The 25,271-nt window shown below is 45.2% G+C and overlaps 1 pseudogene; it reads right to left on the reverse strand.

Moving 5' to 3' along the window:
• Positions 1-6,960: 6,960 nt before the first annotated feature.
• The window catches only part of LOC144114176 (CD109 antigen-like), a 66,382-nt pseudogene continuing 48,071 nt past the window's right edge, over positions 6,961-25,271 (reverse strand).

The raw sequence follows: 25,271 nt of genomic DNA on the forward strand, positions 1-25,271 counted from the left end.
GCAAGACTGATCAAGGTCTATGCTCAGCCGCGCATACCGTCGTCCCCTACCTGGAAACAGGACGAAGCCAGATTTTTCCACCGAGAGAGTCAGCCCATCACCTTGAAGGTAACTTTTAACTGAAAGCAGGGCCTGTCGCGCTAATAGAGCTAAGCGTTTGTGTTGATATCCGGTTAACCAAAGACAAATGTCGTCTGCATGTATCGACATATGGACATGCCTACAATGTTTTTGCACTTTTGCGGGAAGACCAGCCATGACAACATTAAAGAGCGTTGGGGACAGGACACTACCCTGAGGTACCCCTCGCGATACCGCCCTTTCGGAGCTCATTGTACTGCCTAACCGCACTCGAAATTTACGATCACTGAAAAATGAGTGAATGAATCGCAGAAGATAGCCCTGTACGCCTATGACCTGCAGACTATTGAGTATTGAGCTCTGGAGGACGCTATCATAAGCCTTTGATACGTCTAGGAAAATAGCTAGTGTTGAACGTCCGAAAGCACTCTGATGTTTAATGTGGCTTATCAAGTCCAGGACGCTATCTTGCCCGCTTAAACCTGTGCGGAATCCAGTCATGCATGTTGGTAGTGGCCCCGCCGCGGTGGCTCAGTGGTTAGGGCGCTCGACTACTGATCCGGAGTTCCCGGGTTCGAACCCGACCGCGGCGGCTGCGTTTTTATGGAGGAAAAACGCTAAGGCGCCCGTGTGCTGTGCGATGTCAGTGCACGTTAATGATCCCCAGGTGGTCGAAATTATTCCGGAGCCCTCCACTACGGACCTTTTTGTTCCTCTCTTCTTTCACTCCCTCCTTTATCCCTTCTCTTACGGCGCGGTTCAGGTGTCCAACGATATATGAGACAGATACTGCGCCATTTCCTTTCCACCAAAAACCAATTATTATTATTATTATTATGTTGGTAGTGCCCTTCTATTCTCAAGCCACCAAGACAAACGCTTACTTGCCATCTTTTCCACGAGCTTAGCCACACAAGACGTCAGCGATACAGGACGATACGAGGCCGCGTATGTCATCTCTTTGCTGGCCTTCAGCAGTGGGACTACACAAGCCACCGTCCATGAAGGGGGAACGTCACCAGACTCCCACACTCGATTGAGATAGGTTAGGAGCATCTTCCGGTGTTCCAGAGGCAGGTTATGTAACATTTGATTGGTAATGCCGTCAGGACCTGGTGCACAGCGACGCCGCAGGCTGCGGAGCGCTGTCTGTAGTTCTCGAAGTGTGAACGGGGCGTCCATAACAGACGGAGACGTAGCAGGCAGAGCGCAGGGATGAATGCCTGGCCTGGAATTTACAAATGCATCCGCAAATTCCTCTGCCAAGTACACGAGATATTTCTGCGTGCGCAATGCAAGCGCCTCGAAAGGTTTACTCGGACGAGAGCCACCAGCAAGACTGCCAGCGTCACGCCAAATTCTCGTTATCGGTGAGAGCACAGTCAAACTAGCGCAAAAGGATGCCCACTGGGACCTACAGAGCTTGTTCGCATGACGTCTAATGGCAGAGTTGAGCCTGTTGAAAGTTGTCTTCAAGGCTCTGTCGTCCTTCTTCCGCAACAGTTGTCGCTCCGCCCTTCTGCGCGCTGCGCAGAGGTTCCCGAGTTTTAAATCCGGAGTCGGAAAATGATCAGGTAGCTTGAGCGCCGTGGTAGCAGCCATCTTAGCATAAATCATTTTGTCTGTCACATCACCGGAAACACAGGCTAAGTGCTCCCTGTATTTGTCCCAATTAACAACATGGCAAATTTTAGGACCACGCAGATGGAAGTCGGCAGTAAACACAAATATCGGGTAGTGATCAGTTCCCATTCGGTCAGCTCTAGTTGACCACTGCACACGGACGTCAGGTGAATGTAAGGTTAGGTCTTTAGATGTGGGTGAGGTTGGAGGCCGAAAGAAAGTGGGAATTCCGTCATTGGCCACGCACAGGACCAAACTACCGATGACTTCTACAAGTTGGCGACACGCGAGGATCTGTGTTCCTGTCACGCCAGGCAGGGTGGTGGGCGTTGAAGTCACCGCAGATGATTCTGGGTGCTGGGCAGCGGTCACAAAGTTGCTGGAGGAACAAAGCCAAATCGACCTTCTTCCGCGGGGACACGTATACTGATGCAATGGACAGAGTTCGGAAGGCGAGCCGAATCCTCACAGCCACTACCTCAATACTGTCGGTGCAAAGATCGGTGACGTTCAAAGCCACATGAGGAATCTCCCTTCGTATGTAAAGGGCGGCACTTCCTGCGGGAAAAGACTTTATGCTGCAATTCTTGCGGGCGACGTATCCCGGCAAAGACCTCCCGATTGGCAAGCCAGCCTCCGAGAGGGCCAGTACTGGAACACAGGTCTCTTTCAAGAACAATTTTAGTTCTGCTAATCGACTTATAATCCCAGCGCAGTTCCATTGCATGATAAACAGCACTTTTATAGGGTTTTTAGTTGCAACAGGTTGAAGAAAACTAACCATCTAGGAGTTGAAGTTCTCTGCGAAGGCGGTGATCAAGGTCTCAAAGGAAAGCACCAGCTGTATAAAGTTCTTCAAAGTGCCATGCTGCATCGCTCGGCTATATGAACGCAGGACATCAAACAAAACGCGTAGAAGGTCGGATAGATTCCGGCTTTTGAGCTCCTTATTTTGCTGCACGCACTGGCGCCCCACTTCGACAAAAGACGGGGAGTGGGACCCACTCTTGGCCACGGTAGCTGGTGTCTGCATCTCTTTTAAGGCAAGGGGATGTCCTCCATGTTGTCGAGTCTTGCTGTGATCTGGTCGCTGAGGAACATGGGCACTTTTTGCAGAAGCAGATCGAACAGCCAGCTCACCCTCGGAGGCCGTTGCCGACTTGCTCGGATCAGGTCGTGCAGCGACGTCGCTTCCTACAACGTCCCGAGCTTCCGACTCGAGCGCAGGGAACTCTTCACTTCCATGTATCGGCTTCTCAGTAAGTTGTGGTTTGGGGCCACTAATGAAGGACTTGCGACGGTGTAAGGCGCTTACACAGAATGTGCAGCCACTGAAACTCGCTGGATGGTCACATCCACAATTAGCGCAAGCAAAATCTGCCTTGCACTCTTTGTAATCATGGCCACCACCACACCGCTTACAACGTTGATCTTTGTTGCAAACTCTTGCTACATGTCTAAAAGCGTTGGCACCTGAAGCACCGGGGAGGAGTTTCAACGAACTCGTGGACTGCATGTTTGGTGAAACCAAGGTCAATTATTCCAAGGCGCTCGGTGTTGGGAGCAAACGTTAGCACAATAGAGTTTGTAGGCTTCGCTGCCCATTGTTGTTCTCCAGGCTCCACCCGGCGCATTAACCGTCGAACGGGCAGAACTTCTTGCGGTTTGAAGAAGTCAAGAAGGGCACTTTCCGAATACCACACTGGTCCTCCCCTTATAACACATGTGTTAGTCATGTAGGAGTGTGGCAACAGGGCTTGAACTCGTACGCCACCGATCTGAGAGCACCGCAGAAGAATGTCTACTTGCTCTTCCGTTGAGATATATAGATGAAGAGCCCCTTGCGTTGTGAAGCGACTGCGAATCGGAGCAGATCTCAGTAGTACTTTAATATCATCGAACAGCCTGATAGGGTTCCACTCTCTGAAGTCAACACCTTTCTCTTTTGGCTGAACTATCACTGGGATGCCGACTGTCCGGTGCTTCCGATGACTCACCACTTTGAAGCCATCGTTGTCCATTTCCGCCATGTCAGCCACTTCCTCGTCAGAGGCGACGATAGTTGAGTCGTCCCCACTGAGCGATGATGACGCACTGCACTGCTGGACGTCCCTGATGACTGGCAGATCCCCGCCATGTGATGCCACGGCCGCATCCGCCCCACTGGGCTCCTTCGGATGGCGCTGCCCCTTTAAGGATACCGGCGCCGGAGCTGCCGTACCCTTCCCGTAGGGACAGTACCGCCTTAAAGACGCGGCCGTCTTCCAAGGATGGAAATAACCTAGTTAATAACTAGAAAACAAGGCAAAATTACTGAGCTGAGGTGACAACAGATCGAGCAGCGTCGTCTTCCTCTTCACTGCCCCCCATATAAAAAACTATTGTCAGACCGTTGTTAAGGGAAACCAAGCATTGTGGGCGTACTGTAGAATCGGTCCGATAAAGCTATTGTCAGACCGATTCTACAGTACGCCCCCAATGCTTGGTTTCCCTTAACAACAAGCTCATTAAAATCTTGAAGGGGTGCAGAGAAAGGCACTAAGATGTTTATACAATAAACACTCCCTTGTAGATTCACCAACAGAATTACTAAAACGCACAGAACTCCTAACCCAAGAAAACAGCAAAATTTGCACGACTTAAAATTATGTATCAGCTAATACACAATCAACTAAAAGTGCTTGTTACAAAATACATATAGACCGACAAGACCAGATCGACCCGCCACAACCTCGCACACAAATTAAACGTGTTTCCATTCAATACTGACATAATTGAATACTCATTTCTTCCATGGGCTACACGCGAATGGACCAATCTAAACACAGATATTACAAACAGGTCATCATTTAGTGCCCTGGTTATAGACCGCCTATTTCTTTTGCAGTAATTATTCTCATTTTCCACACTTCCTTTTTCTGCCGTTTTACAGTGTTGTTTGTGCCGCGACTCAAAATACAGCACTTACTGCAGCCAATTTCCTTTTTGGTATCCTTGTCACCATGTTTGTAGCCTGTAGTTTCTACCTCAAAGTTGAACTATTTCTTGAATTCTCTAACCGATTTTTTAACTATTTTTGCCATATGTTTAAGTAGTTGTACTTCTCAATGCTTGCAACACACCCGATTTACTGATTTGTTGTATGTATCATTCAGAGCCCTTCCTGTTACAGTCCCTGATGGGATTCACAGTATAGAATAAAAAAAAAATTCATCCACACCTTTCTAACCTGGGCGTCACCATCCTGGGCGTCACAGCTGGCACTACTACTGTGCTTGCACCGGATCCATACAGCAATCCAGTGAGCAACTATGGTAATTCAGAGGTTGAAAAGACTACAGCGCTGCAAATGCGGAACACATGTCTGCTAGCTGTACTGTGCACATCCTAGAAAAAGGACAGCTGCACTCCATAGCTACATAACCTGTTCCGCTCAAATATGTCAAGATATAACAAATTACTTGTTAACTGCATTCACAAAATAGCTGTTAGTATATAAGCAAAAAGAATAAACTTCTTCAGGCTTTTTCATTCACTGCAGGTTTTCATGGTTATGAAGCAATACAATTTTTTTCTCACAAAGGCCTTGACTTTTGTTTTATTGAATAGTTAATAAAAACGTTCAACTGCTTCAAATGTATCATGAATATATTGGGAAACTACACACATTACTCACAACCTACTTTCAGAGTCACAGCATGGCTGCTTCAATATTGGAATGCACACCAATTCCTTGTGAAGCAACTCACACAACTGCGAGACCTGAAGTTTCACCCAGAGGCATACAAGAACATTTTATGTCTAAGTATTTACAGTTTTTTGGCAAGACAGCAAGATAAATAGTCCAAAGCAATGTGTTTTGGCCTTGGTAAAAAACCACTCTCTATTATTGCTCGTCCTTCTTGCAGCACTTGAACGTTGCACGAGACATAAAAATGTGAACTCAATATATGTACCCTGTTCCAGGTGCCGAATACAATGTTAGCAACAGTACGGCAGCGATGCAACATTTGCTTTCACTGCAATACAGCATGTCATTCAACTTCTTTTTCAACAAGATACATTTATCTGACGTCAATAACAGGTGAGCAAGTTGGCAGAGTTTTTAAGTTTGGGAGCTTGCAACTGTGAAAAAGCTAGGGGAATTGAAAGACTGTCTCTTACAATGAAAGCAGAATAAAAACCTGAAAAAGCCTCATAAAGGTCGCAAAGGGTTATGATTATTTAAGTACTCTTCTCAGTATGCCATTTGTTTCATTTTTGCTGAAGGACTTCATAACAACTGCTTTCAAACAGCAGTGAATCAGCCATACACCAATATTTGCAATGAATTACTACTAACTTGAACCAAAAATTACAATTCCTTCTCGTAAACAATCACGGTAATGTTTGACCACATACATACCTTTACGACTTATGAGCAGGGCTTGCAGAATATTTTAGCAAATGAAAAACTGTGTGTGGCAATAATTTACTTCACATAAACGTCATTCAAATTGGGGGCAGTACATCTGACTTGCCTCCAGTGAACATTTTACCTCTTTAATCACAATGCCTTCCTGTGATGTTCAACTGTTTTCACATGAAGAATGAGGACTATTGCATTCAAATTTTCTGTAAAAAAATGAAATAGATGAACAAAGCTCGCAATAAACAGTATTCATCATCTCTTCTTTCAGATGGGATGTTCAACAATTAACACTGCTGATTGCACATGATCATACAAAATGCAGCATATGATAGAATGCAAAAGTAAACAAGCACTCAACACATACACACAACACAACTCTTGCTTAGATATGTCAAACTCTAGATGACTACTACTAGATGTTCATAACAGATCAATGCGAAACTAAGAATCAGCTCTGATGATCCAGTGAGAAAACTGCTGTAGCTAAGCTGAAAATGAACTCTCAATTTATAAACCCAAAAATAATGTGCACGTCTCCTGCACAAGGCCAAATGAAAGGTGCATACTAAAACCAGTACTCTAGAAAAATGCACAAAAAGGAAAGGCGCCTAAACTCTGTTGACTGGCAGGTGCCTTCTTCCCAGGGCAGCTATGCTGAGCCAGGCAGTAATGCCGTGTCCTCCCTCGCAATAGCAAAATGGAACAGCTCCACACCAAAATTCAGTGGCGAAAGCAAGCATTGAACCTGGCTCCAAACGAAATGATCCAGGCAGATACTGAAAGAAAAATTGGAGGCTGCAGGTCTGCAGAGCCAGCCCAAACAGGGAACACGTAACGTGCTGCACAAATGAGTCTTGACTGAAGCAGAGTGCACAGCTGCTGTGGCAATGTCCTCTGAAAAGTTTGTTCTTGTTGCTTGAGAAAAATAACTGTCACAGCACCACAACTGCTGCTAGCTTTTGAAAAGCTGCCTCCAGAGCAATACCAGAAGCACAGTCAGGGGCAACAGTGCTTGCCGTTGGTTCAGGTGCAAAAAAGAGGGTGCTGTGTTGATTACTGGGCAGAATGGGCACTGGTAGGAGCCACACACGTGACAGATGCTGAGTGCGTACAGGTTGTACACTTTAAACATTGACTCGTTGAACCGCTCTGAAAGTGAAAGAGTAAATAAGACATATCAGATGCAAAGTAATACATAAAGTAAAAGAAAAGCATTTTACAAAAGAATGGGCATAATGCTTCCGTTAGAGGGACACTGAAGACAAATAAAATTTGACCAACATCACCCGACTGTCCCGTTATAATGACAAAGATGCTACTTTAACTGCAAACAGAGCTTCTATAAGCAAGAAGAGACTAAATAATTAAATACTCGTATTGCTGCCACAGGCCATTTTCACAAGTGTTTTTGATGGCATCAAGTGCTTGTTTTGTTTGCAGATTTCTGAGGCGAGACCACACTGCAATTCACTTATATTCGGCGATCATGAAGTCTCTAATACACTCAACGTGACATCATTCATGCCAGGAATTTTAACTGAGTGGTGGGAATGACTACCCCATGTTTAACTCTGAATTTCTCAGCTATAAATGCATATTTCTCTGTGGATCAAATGCCAAAGGAGGCAAAAAAAGCTAAACAATCAAATTTTACTGAAAGCAAAAATTGAGTGGGACTGCCTTAAGTATCCCATTAATAACAATGGCACGTTTGACTGACATCAAACATGCCTGAGAAACCTTTTGAAAATATGGTGAACGCTCCATAGCCCCGTGACGAAATTTACAAAGAACACACAAGTAAAAAGCAATCCCTATGAATACAGTTCTGAATATTCAATTTGATCACAACACCACCAGCCATTATTGTCAGTATTTAAGGTAAGAGTTGTCAGAGCTGACGTAAGCTGTAGCTAGGCCAGATACTTTGTTTTGAACTGAAAAACACTGATAAACACCTGCAGGTAAAATATATATGGAATCGGTGAAAACCGAAAAACACCAGTTTCTGGGCATGTTAAGGCTTGCTGATGGCCATTTTACCCACGAAACTTTCATACTCCATTCCTGTTCAAAAGGCAGAATGCTGAGGAGCCACTCATAATAGAACCATCAATATTTTAAACCCACGTTGATAAGAATGTTGCTGCAAGGCTCCGCTTCCTTGTTCACAGTGTAGGATTAAGTTTTTTGTTATTAGTAACGAATTTTACTGGTCGATGCGCGGAACTGTCCTATTTTATGTATAGCAAATAAAGCTCAGATTCAGCCAAGCTCATGGGCAAAAGAAATGGCTATCTCTTCGAAAAGAACTTGATCGTGGCTCCCGTGGAGAACCGCCGGGAATTGCGATGTAAGTTCAATGCTCTCTATCATTTATTAGGTCTTGAATAAAAGCCACATGATAGTTTCCTTTCAGGCACTTGCCATCGTTGTGAAGCACTAGCATCCAATACTAACACCACCAGATAGAAGGGATAAAAGATGAAATCACTTGCCTAAACTCTAGAATACTCTTAAAAGCCCCTGATAATGGACTTTCCATATGACTTTCCATAGTGCAGAACCTATATGCGAGACGCGCCCTTTCCTTGGTGTAACAGTTGTCGCCCTGCTAAAGAAGTGGAACCAGGCGGCAGCAGCAGCAGCAGCAGGCCACTCAAATATGGCAGGCCAATGAACACATGAGAACATGATAGATAAGGGCCTAAAAATGTAGCCTGCAGCATTTTTCAACATTTTACAAAATTCTCAGGTGAGTTGCTTGCGAACATCCAGCGGAACACCCACTATGAGTTGCACTTCACAGGTGACCCGGCCCTATATTGATGACCAAATTGTTGTCCCTTGTGAAAAACTTAAGTTTCTAGAGAAATTTGAGCACTGCGACTAGACCTACAGACTGGTAGTGCGGGACAAATGCAGATGAAGTTTCAACATCATCATCGTCATCATCATCAGGCCGACTACACCCACTGCAGGACAAAGGCCTCTCCCACATATCTCCAATTAACCCTGTCGTGTGCCAGCTGTGGCCACCCTATCCCCGCAAACTTCTTAATCACGTCCGTCCACCCAACTTTCTGCCACCCCCTGCTACACTTTCCTTCCCTTGGAGTTAAGTCTGTTACTCTCAAGGACCATTGGTTGTCTTGCCTTCGCATTACATGCCCTGCCCAAGCCCATTTCTTTCTCTTGATTTCAGCTAGGATGTCATTAACCCGTGTTTCATCCCTTACCCACTCTGCCCGTTTCCGGTCTCTTAACGTTATACCTATAATTTTTCTTTCCATAGCCCGCTGCGCTATCCTTAACATAAGTTGAACCTTTTTGTTAGCCTCCACATTTCTGCCCCATAGGTGAGTGCCGGTAAGATACAGCTGTTGTATACTTCTCTGATGATAATGATGAATTTTTAATGGCGCAAGGACAGCTTTAGCCAAAGAGCTTCATTGCACAAAGTGGTTTTCACTGCACAAGGTTGGGTCAAAGACCCATTTCCCAAGCATTTCAGCCTAAATAAGCCGAGCACCAGGCAGGGGAAAACTTGTAGCCATTGTATTACCGGTGGGTACCCGGCGGCGCTGGGGATCGACCTTGCACCTCCCGCATGCGAGACGGATGCTCAAACCATTAGGCCACCGCTGCGGTTTGTATACTTCTCTCTTGAGGGATATTGGTAAACTGCCATTCATGATCTGAGAGAACCTGCTAAATGCACTCCACCCCATTCTTATTCTTCTAGTTATTTTATTCTCGTGACTCGGATATGCGGTCACTGCCTGACCTAAGTTGACGTATTACGTTACCACTCCCAGCACCTCGCTACCAATTGTAAACTACTGTTTCCTTCTGAGACTGTTGAACATTACTTTGGTTTTCTGCATATTAATTTTTAGACCCACAGTACTGCTCTGCCTGTCTTAAGTCATTGATCATGTTTTGCAGTTCATCTCCTAAATGACTTAGCAAGGCAATGTCATCAGCGAATCGCAGATTACTAAAGCTATTCGCCATTAACTCTTATCCCCAACTATTCAAAATCCAGGCCTCTGAATAGTTCCTGTAAACAGGTGGTGAATAGCATTGGTGAGATTGTGTCTCCCTGCCTGACACCCTTTCTTATTGGAATTTTATTAATGACTTTATGGAGGTCTATGGTAGCTGCGCGCCCGCTACAGATATCTTCAGGCATTTTTACATAAGGCTTTTCTACATCCTGATTCCGCAATGCCTGCTTGACTGCTGAAGTTTCGACTGAGTAAAATGCTTTTTCGTAATCTATAAAGGCTATATATAGGGGCTGGTTATACTCTGCGCATTTCTCTATCACCTGATTGAGAATGTGAATATGATCTATTGTCGAGTACCCTTCTAAGGTTGCCCTGACTCTCTTAGTGATTACCTCAGTAAATGCCTTATAGGCAACGGACAGTAAGCTGATCGGTCTGTAATTTTTCCAAGTCCTTGTCGTCTCCTTTCTTATGGATTAAGATGATGTTAGCTTTCTTCCAAGCTTCTGGAATGCTCGACCGTTGCGTATACAGGGTGGCTAGTTTTTCAAGCACAAACTCCCCTCCGTCCTTCGACAGGTTTGCTGTTACCTGATCTGCACCAGCCGATTCCCCTTTTGCATTGCTCCTAAGGCTTTCATTACTGGTGGGATGTCCCAGTGTTGTTTGGTGCTGCCTCTCTCATTAACGACTTGATTACAATGGCTACTGTATAGATTTTTGTAGAACTCCTCGGCTAGCTTAACTATCTTATGCATTTTACTAATGAAATCACCCTCTTTGTCTCTAAAGAATACATCTGGTTTCTGACTATGCCTAGTTTCCTCTTCACAGGTTTTAGGCTACTTGCATTCTTTAGAGCATGCTCAATTCTCTCTATGCTAAATTTCCTTGTTTCGGCTACCTTGTGCTTATTTAACTTTGATAGTTCTACCAGTTCTATTCTCTCTGTGGGGTTCGACGTCTTCACGCTTTGGTGTTTCTTAATCACATCTTTCATCTCCTGAGATAGCTTGCCGGTATCCCGTCGAACCAACCTAAAACTAGAGGAATTCAGGACATTGTTGCAGAACAGATATTCAACTTTAACTGAGGACGACAATGTTAATATTCATGCAATGAATGCTAATCTCATAGCTATCATTATGAAATGTGCAGTAGAAGTTTTAGCCAGAGCTCAAACCTTGCTATGCACCAACTTTTTTAAGCTATGCACCAACTTGCCCCAAAAAATGTTTTATTAAAAACTTGTGTAGGACCATTACTGTTGTTGTCGCTCCATTGTTTTGAAAGCTACATGCTTACAACTAGTCCATATTGCCCCGGTGTCCTTTAACATCTGAAGTACTAAAGTTGACTGAGGATTTTCGAACTCGAGGGCTGTCAACAAAAGCATGCTAACTCAATCGTTTCTCAACAAGTCTACTACTACAACCAACTGTGCATAGCATGTGTACCAATTAAGTACAAATACTGAAGCTCTTTGATTCTATCATATCCCCTTCGTAAACTTTCTAGTGTTTTTAATCCCCCCGATATATGGGAAAAATCCTTCCCAGTCCAACTGCGTGGTTTATGGAACCATTCCCAGTTGGTTCCAGTTGGAGCCAAATGGGAATTCAATTGGCCCCAGCAGGAAGCAACTGGGAATTTTTCATAAACCTGTTGGACTGGGAAAGATTTTCACCGGGAGATCATTTCTAGTGTTTGCACTGTACAACTAACTGAAAAAATAGCAGATGGTTTAGCATGGCTAAGTGCAGAATACCGTGCAGTCGCACTAGTTACGGTTGACACTTAAGGTCGTTACATGCTGTGAATGTGAAAGTTTGACCTAAAGGCTTTTACCATAAAGGCCTTTGAGCTAAAGGCCTTTTTTACCCAGAAGGCATTTACCATGAAGGCCTGCCAGGTGGCAGGTTGCCCACCACTCGGAGTCCAGGTGGGCCGCCTGCCACAAAGCAGGCTTCAGGGTTGTACGTATGCCCGAAATCGAAAAATGCGCCTAGCAGTGCACCCCACTAGAACACTAATTCTACAAAAAAAATAAATGCCAAAAAGTACCCACTAAATTTTCTCACAAATAAACACCGGAAAGTTCATGGCCTAGCTGTAGCAAGAACTGGGTATCTGACTGCATATACAGTTGAGATTATTTATAACGAACCTGACGGTGGCACAGATTACATTCATTGAGTCAGAGTAAGTGGATTTCTCATTGTACAGCCAGAAAATACGAAGTCTAATAAAACTGGCATTTATTTCTCACAAAAATACACCAGGGCATTTCCTTGCAGTATATTCAGTCTTACTTCACGGTGGAAGAATAAGAAAGGTGTGTGAATGGCACCATGTTTCCACGGGGTGTAAGTGCAAGAGATTTGCATCACCCAACAAGAGATGGCACAACTTGTTGGTGACTATGGGGCCATAGGCCATCCCAAAAAGCACACATTAAACGCCTTCTTTCACTGTCAGGTCGTGAATTGTTTGCCCAGTTTTTTCTATCGTGATGCATTATTAATTTTAGTGATGAGTAAAAAGTTCCTCATGCCTCATTACATGAAGCGCAAGCCCTTTGACAAGAATTTTTGGTTTCATTTCGTGATACCTTAGACCTCTCAGCTAATGCTGCAACCTCTCATGCTCCTGCTTTAATTTGTTGTCTTCGTCATATTTCATCAGTTAGTTCTGCGCTTCAAAACGCCAATGCCAACGGTGCACTGTTCAAGCGGGTGAAGGCAGTGGCCCATCTAGCAGCCAAAGGACCAAACCAATAAAACAACAGCGCAGCTCCCACATTGTGTCAGTCATCCTATAATGTGCTGTGCTTTTCCTGCGATGCAACGCAATACAGTCCATGCTTACACCTACACTCAACAACTAGACAGACTACACATTTTTTATTAGCCATGCCGTGCTATGCACTCGCATCTTGGTTTCACTGTACTGTAAGCCTTGTTATGCAGTCATAAATGCTATCTCATTGCAACGAGAATCAGTGCAATGATTTCGACAGGAATTTTTTTTAACAAAATGCCTCTGCTCAGCACTGCACCAACCCCTGGCAGTTTACCATGTATACCTTGAATATGCCACGTGTTGGGATGCAAAGGTGATGTACGTGGTATATGCATTTAGCCCAATTTCTGTGATAAGAATGGCAGTTACAATGAACATCTGCCATCTGGTAGCATTTCCAATACAGTAAACCTGCTGCGATACATTCAAAAAAATTTCAATTTCCAGATGAATTATGGAATCAGAAATCTTGCCCAGCTAGAACTTTTCTTGCTTCAAGCTAGAAAAATTCTACTTCCAACGAGCTTCAGCGGGAACCTTCCACTTGCAACTGGAAATTGTAATAGAAATGCCCCTCCAGCTAGAAATTCAGCTGGAAAAGTGCCTTTTCCACCTTGAATGCGTGCCTCTGACGGAAGCCTGCCATATCTTCATTTTCGTGGGGGATAATAATAATTGTTTTTTGGAGGGGGGAAAGGAAATGGCACAGTATCTGTCTCATATATCATTGGACACCTGAACCGTGCCGTAAGGGAAGGGAAAAAGAAGGGAGTGAAAGAAGAAAGGAAGAAAGAGGTGCTGTAGTGGAGGGCTCCGAAATAATTTCGTTCACCTGGGTATTTTTAACGTGCACTGACATCGCACAGTATATAGGCGCCTTAGCGTTTTTCCTCCATAAATACGCAGCTGCCGCGGTCGCGTTCGAACCCGGGAACTTTGGATCAGTAGCCGAGCACCCAAACCACTGAGCCACCGCGGCGGGTACATCAACGTATTAATCAACATAATAATGACACTTACCCGGTACATATTAGTCATAGACACGAATTAAAATAAACCGTGTCATGTTGGCAACAGGATACCAACGCTGGGCAGTAAATTTGACACAGATGGGTGATGTATCGGGCTGGAAGCAACAATGAAAATTTAATGAGCACATATCCTGCATCTATAAAGTTAAATGTTTCCTTACAGTACATACATAGTCAAAGTAGATTTCAGCCTTCTTCTCATAACGAGCTTCCCGAAGGTTTCGCACAGCTCCAGATTGGACGCATGCATCCAGAGTCTGCTGCTGAATGTAGTAACCTAATGGCAAGTTCACTTCCAGCACTGCCATGCCGCTACCGGGACTTTCATCAGTACGGATCTAGCTGCATTGAACCAGACACATCTGTCGGCAGGTAACACCATTTAAATTTTTTACTTCTTGCGTATATATGCACTGCATAAACACAAAAAAGTATCAACATCATCAGCAGCTATAGTTAAAAGGGCTCCGATTAAGTTGTGGTATGCCTGTGGGTTATGGGGCTTAGCGTCCCAAAGCTACTCAGGCTATGAGGGACGCCGTAGTGAAGGGCTCCAGAAATTTCGTCCACCTGGGGTTCCTTTACGTGCACTGACATCGCACAGTACACGGGCCTCTAGAATTTCGCCTCCATCGGAATTCAGCCGCCACGGCCGGGATCGAACACGCGACTTTCGGGTCAGCAGCCGAGTGTCATAACCACTGAGCCACCGCGGCGGGTTTTGGTATGCCTGTGATGTTAAAGGATGCCACTTCACAAATATCCTCCAGCAAGAATTTTTTTATGCTCTTTGTAGAAGCTGAGATATCTATAGTCAAAATTTGAATTTCAGCGTCTTCGCGCCTTTCCCTCTCCTCACGTCACTGTTTCGACGCTCAAAGGTTGCAGCTCCTCTGCCGGCCCCACTCACACTGCCCACTCTAAAGGAAAGTTATTTTGTTGCTGACTCTACCATATACGCCTAAAGTCAGTGGCTAACTACGTGTGGCCCCTATCGCCAGTCGGTTGTCTGAACCTTCCCTTTATACGCAGGGTGGAGTCGTTTGTCGCTACACTCAGTCCAAAACTTGGAAGAGTGTAGCAGTAGTACCACTTATCAACCACTAGCCCACCATACTCTGACCCTTCCCTACTTCCTACCTGAATTGGACACACGATTATTTTTGTCATGTTGTTTGCTGCCTCTACACTATGCTCATTTCGTTTGATTAAATCAGAATGTCTGTTCTCACGCAATAGCCTGAACTGCGCCACATTTTCCCTCACTGCTAACTGCAGTGAGCAGTTGCTTGACCTGCTTCATTTTGACAATTTTCTTTGGCTCTCTTCGCACCAGGCCAATTGAAAAACTTATGATCTCAAGGTAGCCACAGTCCAGCTTGCCCAATGGCTCTACTTTCTGCAGATGCCTATTCTATTCATTTTTAGCTGTTGCATTCTAGCTTTTCCATGCCTTCGAGTTCTTGCATTCTTGCCTATTGCTACATTGAAACCAGGCATCAATATGTGGGCAGCGAACGTTCCAAAGGTGCACATGGGCCGTAGTGGACAGCTACAGATTAATTCAACCACCTGATGATCTTTCAGAAGCAGTGACACTACAGAGCGCACGGGTACTTTTGGCTACAGTGGCTACAGCGGCCAAATGCTGTAGCCACTGAGTTACTGCAAAGGGTCACCAATATAAGCTACTGCCTTTTTTTCAATAATCACTGGATCAACATTCTTCAAGCCTATCAGCCATTCAGCAAACTCATCAGCCATCTTGACACCATCACCGGGCGTTGAATTAAGGATATGCCTTCACTGCCTTCCATTTGCATCCTTAGGATTATGACTAGTATCCTCTTGTTGACGCTGAGGAATTCATTACTGTCTCTTGCCGTATCTTTTTATACTGCCTAGTAAACTTCTCAAGCAAAAGATGTATCTGCTCTTGAGCAGTATAAATTCCTCACCAGGCCTCTTAACTTCAAAAAGCCGCATGACATCAAATTTAATGCCTGCTAGCACTCTAAAAAGCACAGACAATTATGTTCCTTGTGTGCCCACTGACAATATTTTTTCAGCTATCTAAAAATTTCCAGCCAGCTAAAGAAAGCAGTGAAAAATTTTCCAGTAATTTGTTAGCTGAAGCAAAAAAAATATACCAAATGCAACTCGCATTCAAAACTTTTATTATCATCAAAAGAGCTAGCAAACTTCGCATTATTATGATTTACACTCTTTCTTTTACTCCAAATGTTGGCTACTTCAAGGCAGACAAATATGTTGCCCACATGGCGCAAGCTCCTAACATATGTCTGTACCTGTACCACCCTTAAGACGGTCCTTCTGCATTCTGCTGGCATCTCTTCTCTGCGCATATGCACACTGTCATACCCAGTCCTCAAAGGCTCCTTCCAGCTTATGAGCAACTGCAAAATGGTTCCCTCATAGGCATTTCTTTCGTGGCACCTTAGCAAGTACTTATATGCTTTTTTCAGTAACAGTGATGGACATTCAACCACTGACTCGGTGCATAGCTTGCGATCCAGCACTAACCCATAAAGGTGCCCAAATTATTCAGAAAAAATGCATAACATGGCTGCCAGACTAAGACATAGTTTGTTAAAACTGTTTAGCCAAACAGTATGTGCCACTTGATGAAACTGCTGAAGGAAGACAACCTCAGTTGAGTAGATAAAATTCACAGCTTGCTTTTGGCACGACCTAAATGAAACATGAGAGCTGTTCCTTCCATATGAATACTGTCGTATGTTGAGTGCAAATGCAGGCACTGGCGGAAGTGTGACCAAATGCTTCCATGTGTCAACATTGTATTCCATGTGCAGCTGGACAATGGCCAGTCCTGTTCCTTGAGCTTTCACAATGATCACACCCCATGCATTGGGAATCTGAAAAGGTATGATAAAGCCATAACACATTATCTTGTTTGGAATGAAATTTTATTATTCTTCTACAATATTCTATTCTGAAATACTAGACTGGAATTTTGATGCAAAGCTGCAAGGCAAAAAGTTATCAAATACAAATTTTAGCTTTTGTACCTTTTGGCCATTTGCTTCTACACAACCTCAGTAGTAGTCATTTGATGTGCCAATGCTTACTTTCGCTGGTGTCCAGTTCATTTAATAATGACATAAGTCATAAACATGCAACTGCATAGTTCACAAGTGTTTGTTAATTCCAGAACTATGCTGGTAGCAGCAATGTTTAATGTCTCCAAGAGCCAAAAGGCCTTTCTTCTTATTCTCTTAGAGGTATGTGTGTGGCGACTGGTGAGTTAGCACTGGTAAGTTAGACTATATGATGGCTATACACATCAATAATCCAGCAGCATAGCCGCTCAGTGGAAAACAGCAATGGGCCATAATTACAAAAGGTGATACCCACTGCCTATGACACAATAATATCTGGAATAAGTAAATAAATAGCATGTGTTTAAAAACTCACACACAGTGTCTGCAGCTTGGACAAGTTTTCAGGTCCAATGTGAAGCTCCCTGGTGAAACCCGGTGTTGAAGGAGCCTCCACAGTGACTTGGATATCAGTGACATTGCGTGAGCGAGACGTGATCGAGAACTCTAGCAGTGCTTCCATTGCCAGCAGCGTGTCCTGGAGAAAAGCAAAACAAACATTTTGTACTCGGTAAATACAGAATACGGCATGCATGTAGCGTAATCTATACTCAGCATCAGAATTCTAGGATGACTAAGCCTAAAACTAGCAGTACTTATGAACTGCAAGACATCCAAGATATTCATAAGCGAGCAACAAAAACACAACACTTAATTTAGTGCTATTTGCAACAACCACAAAGAATGACAGAGGATAAAGCACTACTGTACACACTGTCACTAGCAGCAACAAAAAGAATGGAAAAGGCAGCTGATGCAGCTGTTATGTTTGCAATGTTGCAATGAGTGTGATCATTGCAATAAGTGAAGTTATGCTGTTGTTACGCTCCATGAGTACTGCTAACTCATCTGTTTGAGTGCCGTAGAAAAACTGCCTATTGCTACACAGCAACACAAAAGCTCACCAAAGGAGAGAACAATTAAATTAAGGCACTGAAAGCTTGCCTACTCTATACTGATACCTGATAAGTAAATTCACTGTGCCAAATAAACTAGCTTGCAGCCAGTGGATGTATACTGATGAATACCGCCATTATAATTTGCAGCTGTTTCATGCACAAGTTTTATTTTCTGCACTTTATCGTGCTCTCTGAACACCTAAAATGTTCACATGGTGTGCCAATCATAAACAAAAAGTTAGCAATATAGTTCCTTACCTGAGTTGATGCCCATCCACCATATGAGAGGCGCTGTGTGTTCAGCCATTCTACAATTTCCTTCTGACCAACTGCCTGGCGTTTTACATGCACAAACAGCCCATACGCCGTAGTCTCCACATTGGATGCATCATAAACGTAAGGAAGTCGTGGGTGCAGGTAAGCTTTTTTGTTTTCAATCACTACTGTTGGGGCTGGCAGATCAGTGCGAGACCAGTACCTCATGCCACCTGCAAACACCAATCTTGATAAAAAAACACTGACCAGAAAAGAGAGTCACTCCTGCACTTGTAGATATATTCTCATATGCCTGCGTAACACAGCCACTTTTAATATGGCAGCCTGCTAACATTTTTTTTGTAGTTTCACACGTCTACGGAACTTGAAAGCGGACTGTAGCAGCACTTAGAGCACTGCCTCCTGGAGTGTCCTATAGCCGCACTATTATTGAGATAGAAATTTTATTTTTACCCATCAAATACAGTAGAACCATGTTGACATGCTCCTGGTTCATGTGTGCAAAATCATGAGCAATCAAAATATCCCTCAGAGTTACACTAATTTTCATTGAATTAACATGTTCCTGGATAACACAATTTCCTGGTGCATAAGTTTGTAAAATTATGCCGAATTCTGTACATACAATATGTTTAGAAAGTAAAATACGTGCTAACACACAAGAGGATTGTGCAATGGAGTGCAGCACATTACCCCTCATGACCTGCAACTGCCTGCCCAGTGCACTCCCGCACATTCTCATTCTCCTAGCTATTCAGTCTTATGGTTTTTATCTGTGACCTCTGCTTGCCCTAGGTAGATGCATTCCTCTTTGAGTTCCAATACCTCACTGCATATAATAAACTGCTGTTCCCTCTAGAGACAGCTAAACATTATGTACTTTAATTTTCTTTATATTAACTTTTAGTGTTACTCTTCAGGTTTGAGTGCTTAGGCACTTAATCATTTACTGTAATTCTCCTAAAAATGACTTATCATGGCAATGTAATCAGCAAATTGGGAGTTGTAAAGATGTTCTCAATGAACTCTCATCCCGTTTTCTTCCCAATTAAATCCACTGAACACCTTCAGTAAACATGAAGTGAATAGCAGCTCAGAGGTTGTGTCACCTTGCCTGGCACTCTTCCAGATAAGTCAAATCAATTTTAATACAGAGTAATGCTGCCACTGGTGGCTGCTTTGCACCAAATCGGCTACTTTATAACCTCGTCTGGCGGTCAAAATCTCAGTTTCACTCTCTGGATACTTTCTTGCTACTTTGAACTTCGATTTTGGCGCATTTACTAGCTAAGCAACCCTCGCAAACTAGCATCATGAAATGACATTAATATTCTCTGCTCCTAACCAGCAAACTTCTAGACAAATGCAGCCCACCGAAAAATACACACACATAAGCACACATAGAAAAGCCGGACTTATATATGTGTGTGTGACTTGACCAACTCTCTTTGAGCAGCATGTAAGCAGCTGTATTCTCAGACGGGCGTAACCAAGTTGGTTTGAAACGCAATATAAGTAGCACGGCTTCTGAGACCCAAGCTTCCCACAGTATGAACAGTTTAAGAATTTTTATAAATTATACCATGCAGCACTTCCTAGTCTACATGTGGAGGGTGGGAAGCCATCAAACTCTATACAGCGGCATTTACTTCTGGACCAAAAGTTTAGCCCAAGTAAGCATACGCACTTGTCTCCCTCATATTTTCATCAAGGAGGTTGAAGGCCACCTCCCCGTCAGCGCTGTTGACCAGTGTGAGTGCATATGCCACAATGGCCAATTCGTAGAGGTCCTCCAACTTCTGAATGAGGTGCAGCATGCGCTCCAGGTACCGAGCAGCAGCAGCACGAGCTGTGGCTGCACGCGATCCGATCTCCTGCAGTCCAAAACACCCTGGTCATTGAGAGTACCTCCTCCAGAGCACCAGACCCCAAAAGCCATACATAAAATACAGCAAAATTACCATCAAATGAGGCAAGCTTAGGAAACAACCAACACCGAATAAGATATTGTTCACATCCGTATGAAAAAATAAAAATCAACAAAGTAATGAACAACTTACACCTCTGATATCCCTAACTTCGGCCAATGTGATGAGCACGTGCGAAACCGCACGGTGCGAAACCGCACCGGGTCTTCTGGCCTCTCAGACTGAAAGAAGAAACGTGACGGGCATATAGATGATGTCCTGTCATGGTTCCCATGTTCGCTCCTCTTGGCATTCCAAAAGCAAAATGAACCTGAAATTAAAATTCAGTGCACTTACCGGAAGAGACATGTTGCGGTCATAAGCATAGAAAGATGTTTCGTGAAAGGAGCCTTCGGGAGACTGCCTGTCTAGTAACTATGAAATGGCCTTTTGTATGACAGTGGGATCGATGTATAAGAACTCCCATTCCTGAAATGTCGCCTTGTGGAACACTCGTGAACAAAATGCCGTCAGCCTGCAGCAATAAAGGGAAATAGAAAAACCAACTTAGATCTTCTAATTTCTAATCTAATCAATTATGTGTTAAGCATAAAATGATTACACTACTAATTATCCATTGGTCAAAACAATAAATTTAAAAATAAACACTAAAAAGAACACATTCCCTTATGCATTCCTTGGTTTCGGTGACTGCTGGCTTTCTTCAAATGCAGATCTTTATATAAATTCACGCCACAAAAACTACCAAAGGCGCCTAAATAAGATACCAAGGATGTTTCTTATATGGCAACTTGGCTAGCTATATCATTGATGGTATGACAGCAGGAGAGCAGCTATACTCCCAGGTAAAAACCCTTAACTAGAAATTCATCTAGTGTCGGGCGGTACTAGCAAGGTTAATTTGGAGCGACCTGCTTTTCCTAACAAGATATCTACCAGTCTCAGCTGAATGCAACAAACAATTTTAACTGGGGCCTCTTGATTTCAGTTTTATATCTCCACCTCAGTCAACAAAAAGGTCAGCATAAAGAATTCTGCATTGGAGATTTTTGTTGAATCAAAGCACAATCCCTTGTTTTGAAAAATGTTGGCTGCCGAAACATAGCTCATTTCGTTCAAAGTACTATACTTGGGGGAGAACTTTCTGTGGCTATACAGTGGCAGCTACGAGCCCGAAACACCAGTTTCCACAAGCACGCTGTTTTTACATACGCATGAGCCAAAGGCGCAGGTCTATGAGCAAGTGACACGCGCTCATAGCTTCCACTGCATAGCCACAGAAAGCTTCCTCCGAAAATAGCATCAATCTGTGGTTCCATTTTCAGGCTGCAAAAGGGTGAGAAAAGCTAGCTACAGTAAAACCTCATTAACGCATGCTCGCACAGGCAGTAGTTCCACTTAGGAAGTACCTGCACGAAATCTCCGACTCGGCTTCCATTAAACCTCATGCAATCAGTGCCCACTTATGAGTCAGCAGCTTATGACGAACGCATTGGCTAGCACAGTCCCATCACTATACATGAGTCTGAAAGGGTCCTTCATAAAGCAACCACGCACTACGCCACATCTTCACTGGTGCTCCTAATGCGTAGATGTTGGCGATGCGCCAACAAGCGTATGGTGCAGCACGCCATGAGCACGCTTGCAGCTGCTGGCATCCCAGGAGAGAGAGCAATGTTAGCACTGGACCCTTCGATTGCCGGTGGCACCAGTGTACACCCGCTGCCCGGCCATTGCCTCGTTTGCAGGCGCCGTTGTCCTAGCAGGCACAGTCTGAGCCCTGTGGATGTACCCATTGCCATAACTATCACTCATCATTATCACGACTGTTTCTGTGCAGCAAGGTGGCTCCGCAGTTCAGGCTGCCTGCAGCCAACTTTCGTCATCCTCTATTTGCCGCATCAAGCTGCTGTGCTGCTGATTGACTGGCGTCACTGCACAGCTGTGTTTTGGGTCCACCACATTGCACTGTCAAGTTACTGCCATTTTCATGGATGGTGGACATCCCCTGTTTAGTGCTTCCCAAGAGATATCACTTCCCAGCGCATCTTGTGTCAGGGTGAAGCGCTAAGTGTTGACCACTGCCTGCAACGACAGCGATATGGAAGCTGTCAGCTCTTGCATGTTTTAAGACATGGACTGTGCAGTTGAGACGTCTCCAGTATGGTTCAATAATGACACTGTTGCCTCCTTCACTGGCAAAATGTCATCCAATACAAGTGACGCAGAGGAGAAGGCTGAAGACAGCCTGGGCCCTACCACTGGAGAAAACGTGCGCATTAGACGTGCGTTGAGTGTTTTCCCAAGTACAGGGCCTAACAGCAATTGGAACTCTGCTGTCACGACGCAGCTAGCGTACGTCGTGGTAAGGCGTGAGGAGGGCCGCCGAAGGGGAGCAGGGAAACGCGCCGACAAAAATGAGCGGCTCACAGGGCGGCGTCGCGCGTGAGTTTCGGGAGCCTCGGCCTAAGCGAGGAGGAATGGCCTGATCAGACGCATGTGTCGTAAAGGGTTTCTCTGCTCGTTGTGGCATGTTTCTGGTTAGCCACGGCAGCTTGCTCGATGGGCCAGCGCCGGAGGCGAGAGGGCATCCGGGCACCCTAGGCCAGAGTGGCTAACAGGACGCATATGTCTTAAAAGGTTTCTCTCCCCTCGTTGTGGCATTTTTCTAGTTAGCCACGACAGCTTGCAGCGAGCCGTGTGTTCGATATTTTGTGCTTTTCTTTTGCGCTGCAAGGCGCGTGTTTTATATTGTGTGCATTTCTTTTGTGTTGTGATATGTTGCGCCCTAAACGTGGCGGGAAAGTCACCTATTGGCTGAGGGTGTAGCTTTGGCGGGAAGACAAGGAGATGTGTGCGCGCTAAGGAGAGCGCGGGAGGTTGGTTGGTGGCAGCCAAACAGATCGGTCGTGTGCAGACGGTGGTGGTCCCGGGGTCGCGAAGTTGGAGAAGCGAGTTCCTTGAGCGGCGGCCTGGCGGGTTGGCCGTGTGGTGGCCGACGGTGGTCCGGAGTCGCGAGAGTTTGGAGTTTTGTCTTTTTTAGTTAGAGCGGAGAGGACGAAACCTTTCGGCATATGTAAATCAGTTTTGTAAATATTGTAATAAATTACTTTTTAAGGAAAGCCTTTCCAAGTGCCAACGTCAGAAGACCTGCACGCCTGTCTCAAACTCACTAGTCGCGAAGTACGTCCCCCTGGTCAATCACGAGACCCGCCCTCTACCACTCCACATTGTTGGAGATGAGGGGTCCTTGAGTGAGCTGACTCTTTCAGCGCCGCAGGTCCCTTCTCCGAATGAAGTTGTCGGACTTCGCTTTGAAGGAAACTGCACAGGAGGTTTATTTTACATTATTTACAAGAACTAGGAACCCATTGGAGGGTGATGGGGGAAGTTCGGAGGATATGAGAAGACCTGAGGATGATTGAGGGTTCCTTCTCGTGGGACTCGTCATCCGGTTTTAAAAGGGTACAGTCCCTAGGATTCCCCAGGTTCGAGGAGGTCTTCGCCAGGTTGGGCGTGGCCTAACTTGCGCTGTCGTACACACACACACACGCACCACTTCACATAGGGACACGCCCCCGTCACATGCCTCGCCGGAGAGAGAGGGTGCCGCTGGACAATCGCCCCCACCAGAGAGAGCGTTGTCTTCGCGTCCGAACGACAGTTCTCACACTGTCAAGCCGGACACGTCTTCCGAGAAGTCCGAATGAGCGAGGCGCCGGCGAGCAGGCACAGTTGAAGGGGTGAGCCACCCCTACTCGGTTTTGGCGGTCGCTAACTGCCTCCATACCGCGCGGTCGATCTTCCGGGAACAATGTTATTTACAAACGGCAGCAGAATCCTCCGTATCGAATCCAATAAACCAAGCTGGGACCGGCCGTGGGAACCAAGATGCCTATCGCCGTGCAGTGACCCCGGCTGCAGGCGTCCCGGGCCGACTACACAGCTGAACCAGATGGGCTGTTGCCAGAAACCTTACAACGTCAACATCTGGATGCAACAACATCGCACAACAGGAGAGAGAGAAAAAAAATATCGTGACTGGCGCAGCCGACAGGATCAGGGAACCGCTGCTTTGCGACGGGAACGAGGAAGACAGAGGCAACGCAAGTTGAGAAGACGTCGAGCTAGTCAGCTCACCAGCAACGTTTGCCCTCGGGTGGCGAAGAAGAGTGGAAAAACGAACATCAAGAAAGAAGAACGCCAGCACAAGAACAAGAGACAGCAGACGGATCTTCACCGATCATCACAGCTTCGACACCGATGTAGGTGTGGAGAACAATCGTGGACCCAAACGGAGCAAGGGAGGACGGACTTAATTGCAACGGGACTTGAGAGTGTGGCGGCGATTCGTACCAGGACTCGTGGCATGTTAGAACAAAGTTCATTGTGAGAGAACTCTGGAACTTGGCCTGATTGACGATCTTTGAAGACAAGGCGATGAAAGAAAACGGTGAGCGAACAGCGCTGCTTTCAGCTTTTGTTGCTTTATGCTCACGAGGGGAAAGAGTAAGCTACTGTCACTAGAGATGGATGATAGCACAACTGGGGGAGTGAGCGAGGCAAGCACGCAAAGGGGCGAGCCTGGACCCAATATGTAATTCGAAATGGAAATTGAGAAGATGAGGCTAGAGAGGGCCAAAATTGAATTCGAGACAGAGAAATTACGCAGACAAGGCACAGCTATCTTTCAGAAGAGAAAGAAGCAGTAAAATACTCCCCAATGCTGAGAAGTGTACTGCGGTCCTCGAGCGGTGCCATCAGGCTGTTGACGTGTCTCAGCTACCCAGGCTGCGGGGCAGTGGCTAAGTACCTGGCGGTGTTGCGTTAGCTTGCTCAATTTCTCCTTCTTTTTGTCTGTGCCTGTTTGCTCCTGTTCTGGGGTGATTGGGTGCGGGACGAGAGCTTAATGTCGACTTCTTCTCCTGGCCAGGGGTTTTCCCCTTGGTCGGCATCTCTTCCTAAAGACCAGCTCCCACTTGATCTCTTTTTCCGCAGCGGTGTTTCAAGCATTCCAGTCGCATTAGTGCCTTCCGATGGAGGCGCTATCCGACTGAACAACCCGGA

This window comes from Amblyomma americanum, chromosome 1 (genome assembly GCF_052857255.1).
Source record: "Amblyomma americanum isolate KBUSLIRL-KWMA chromosome 1, ASM5285725v1, whole genome shotgun sequence".
NCBI classification, from domain to species: Eukaryota; Metazoa; Arthropoda; class Arachnida; order Ixodida; family Ixodidae; genus Amblyomma; species Amblyomma americanum.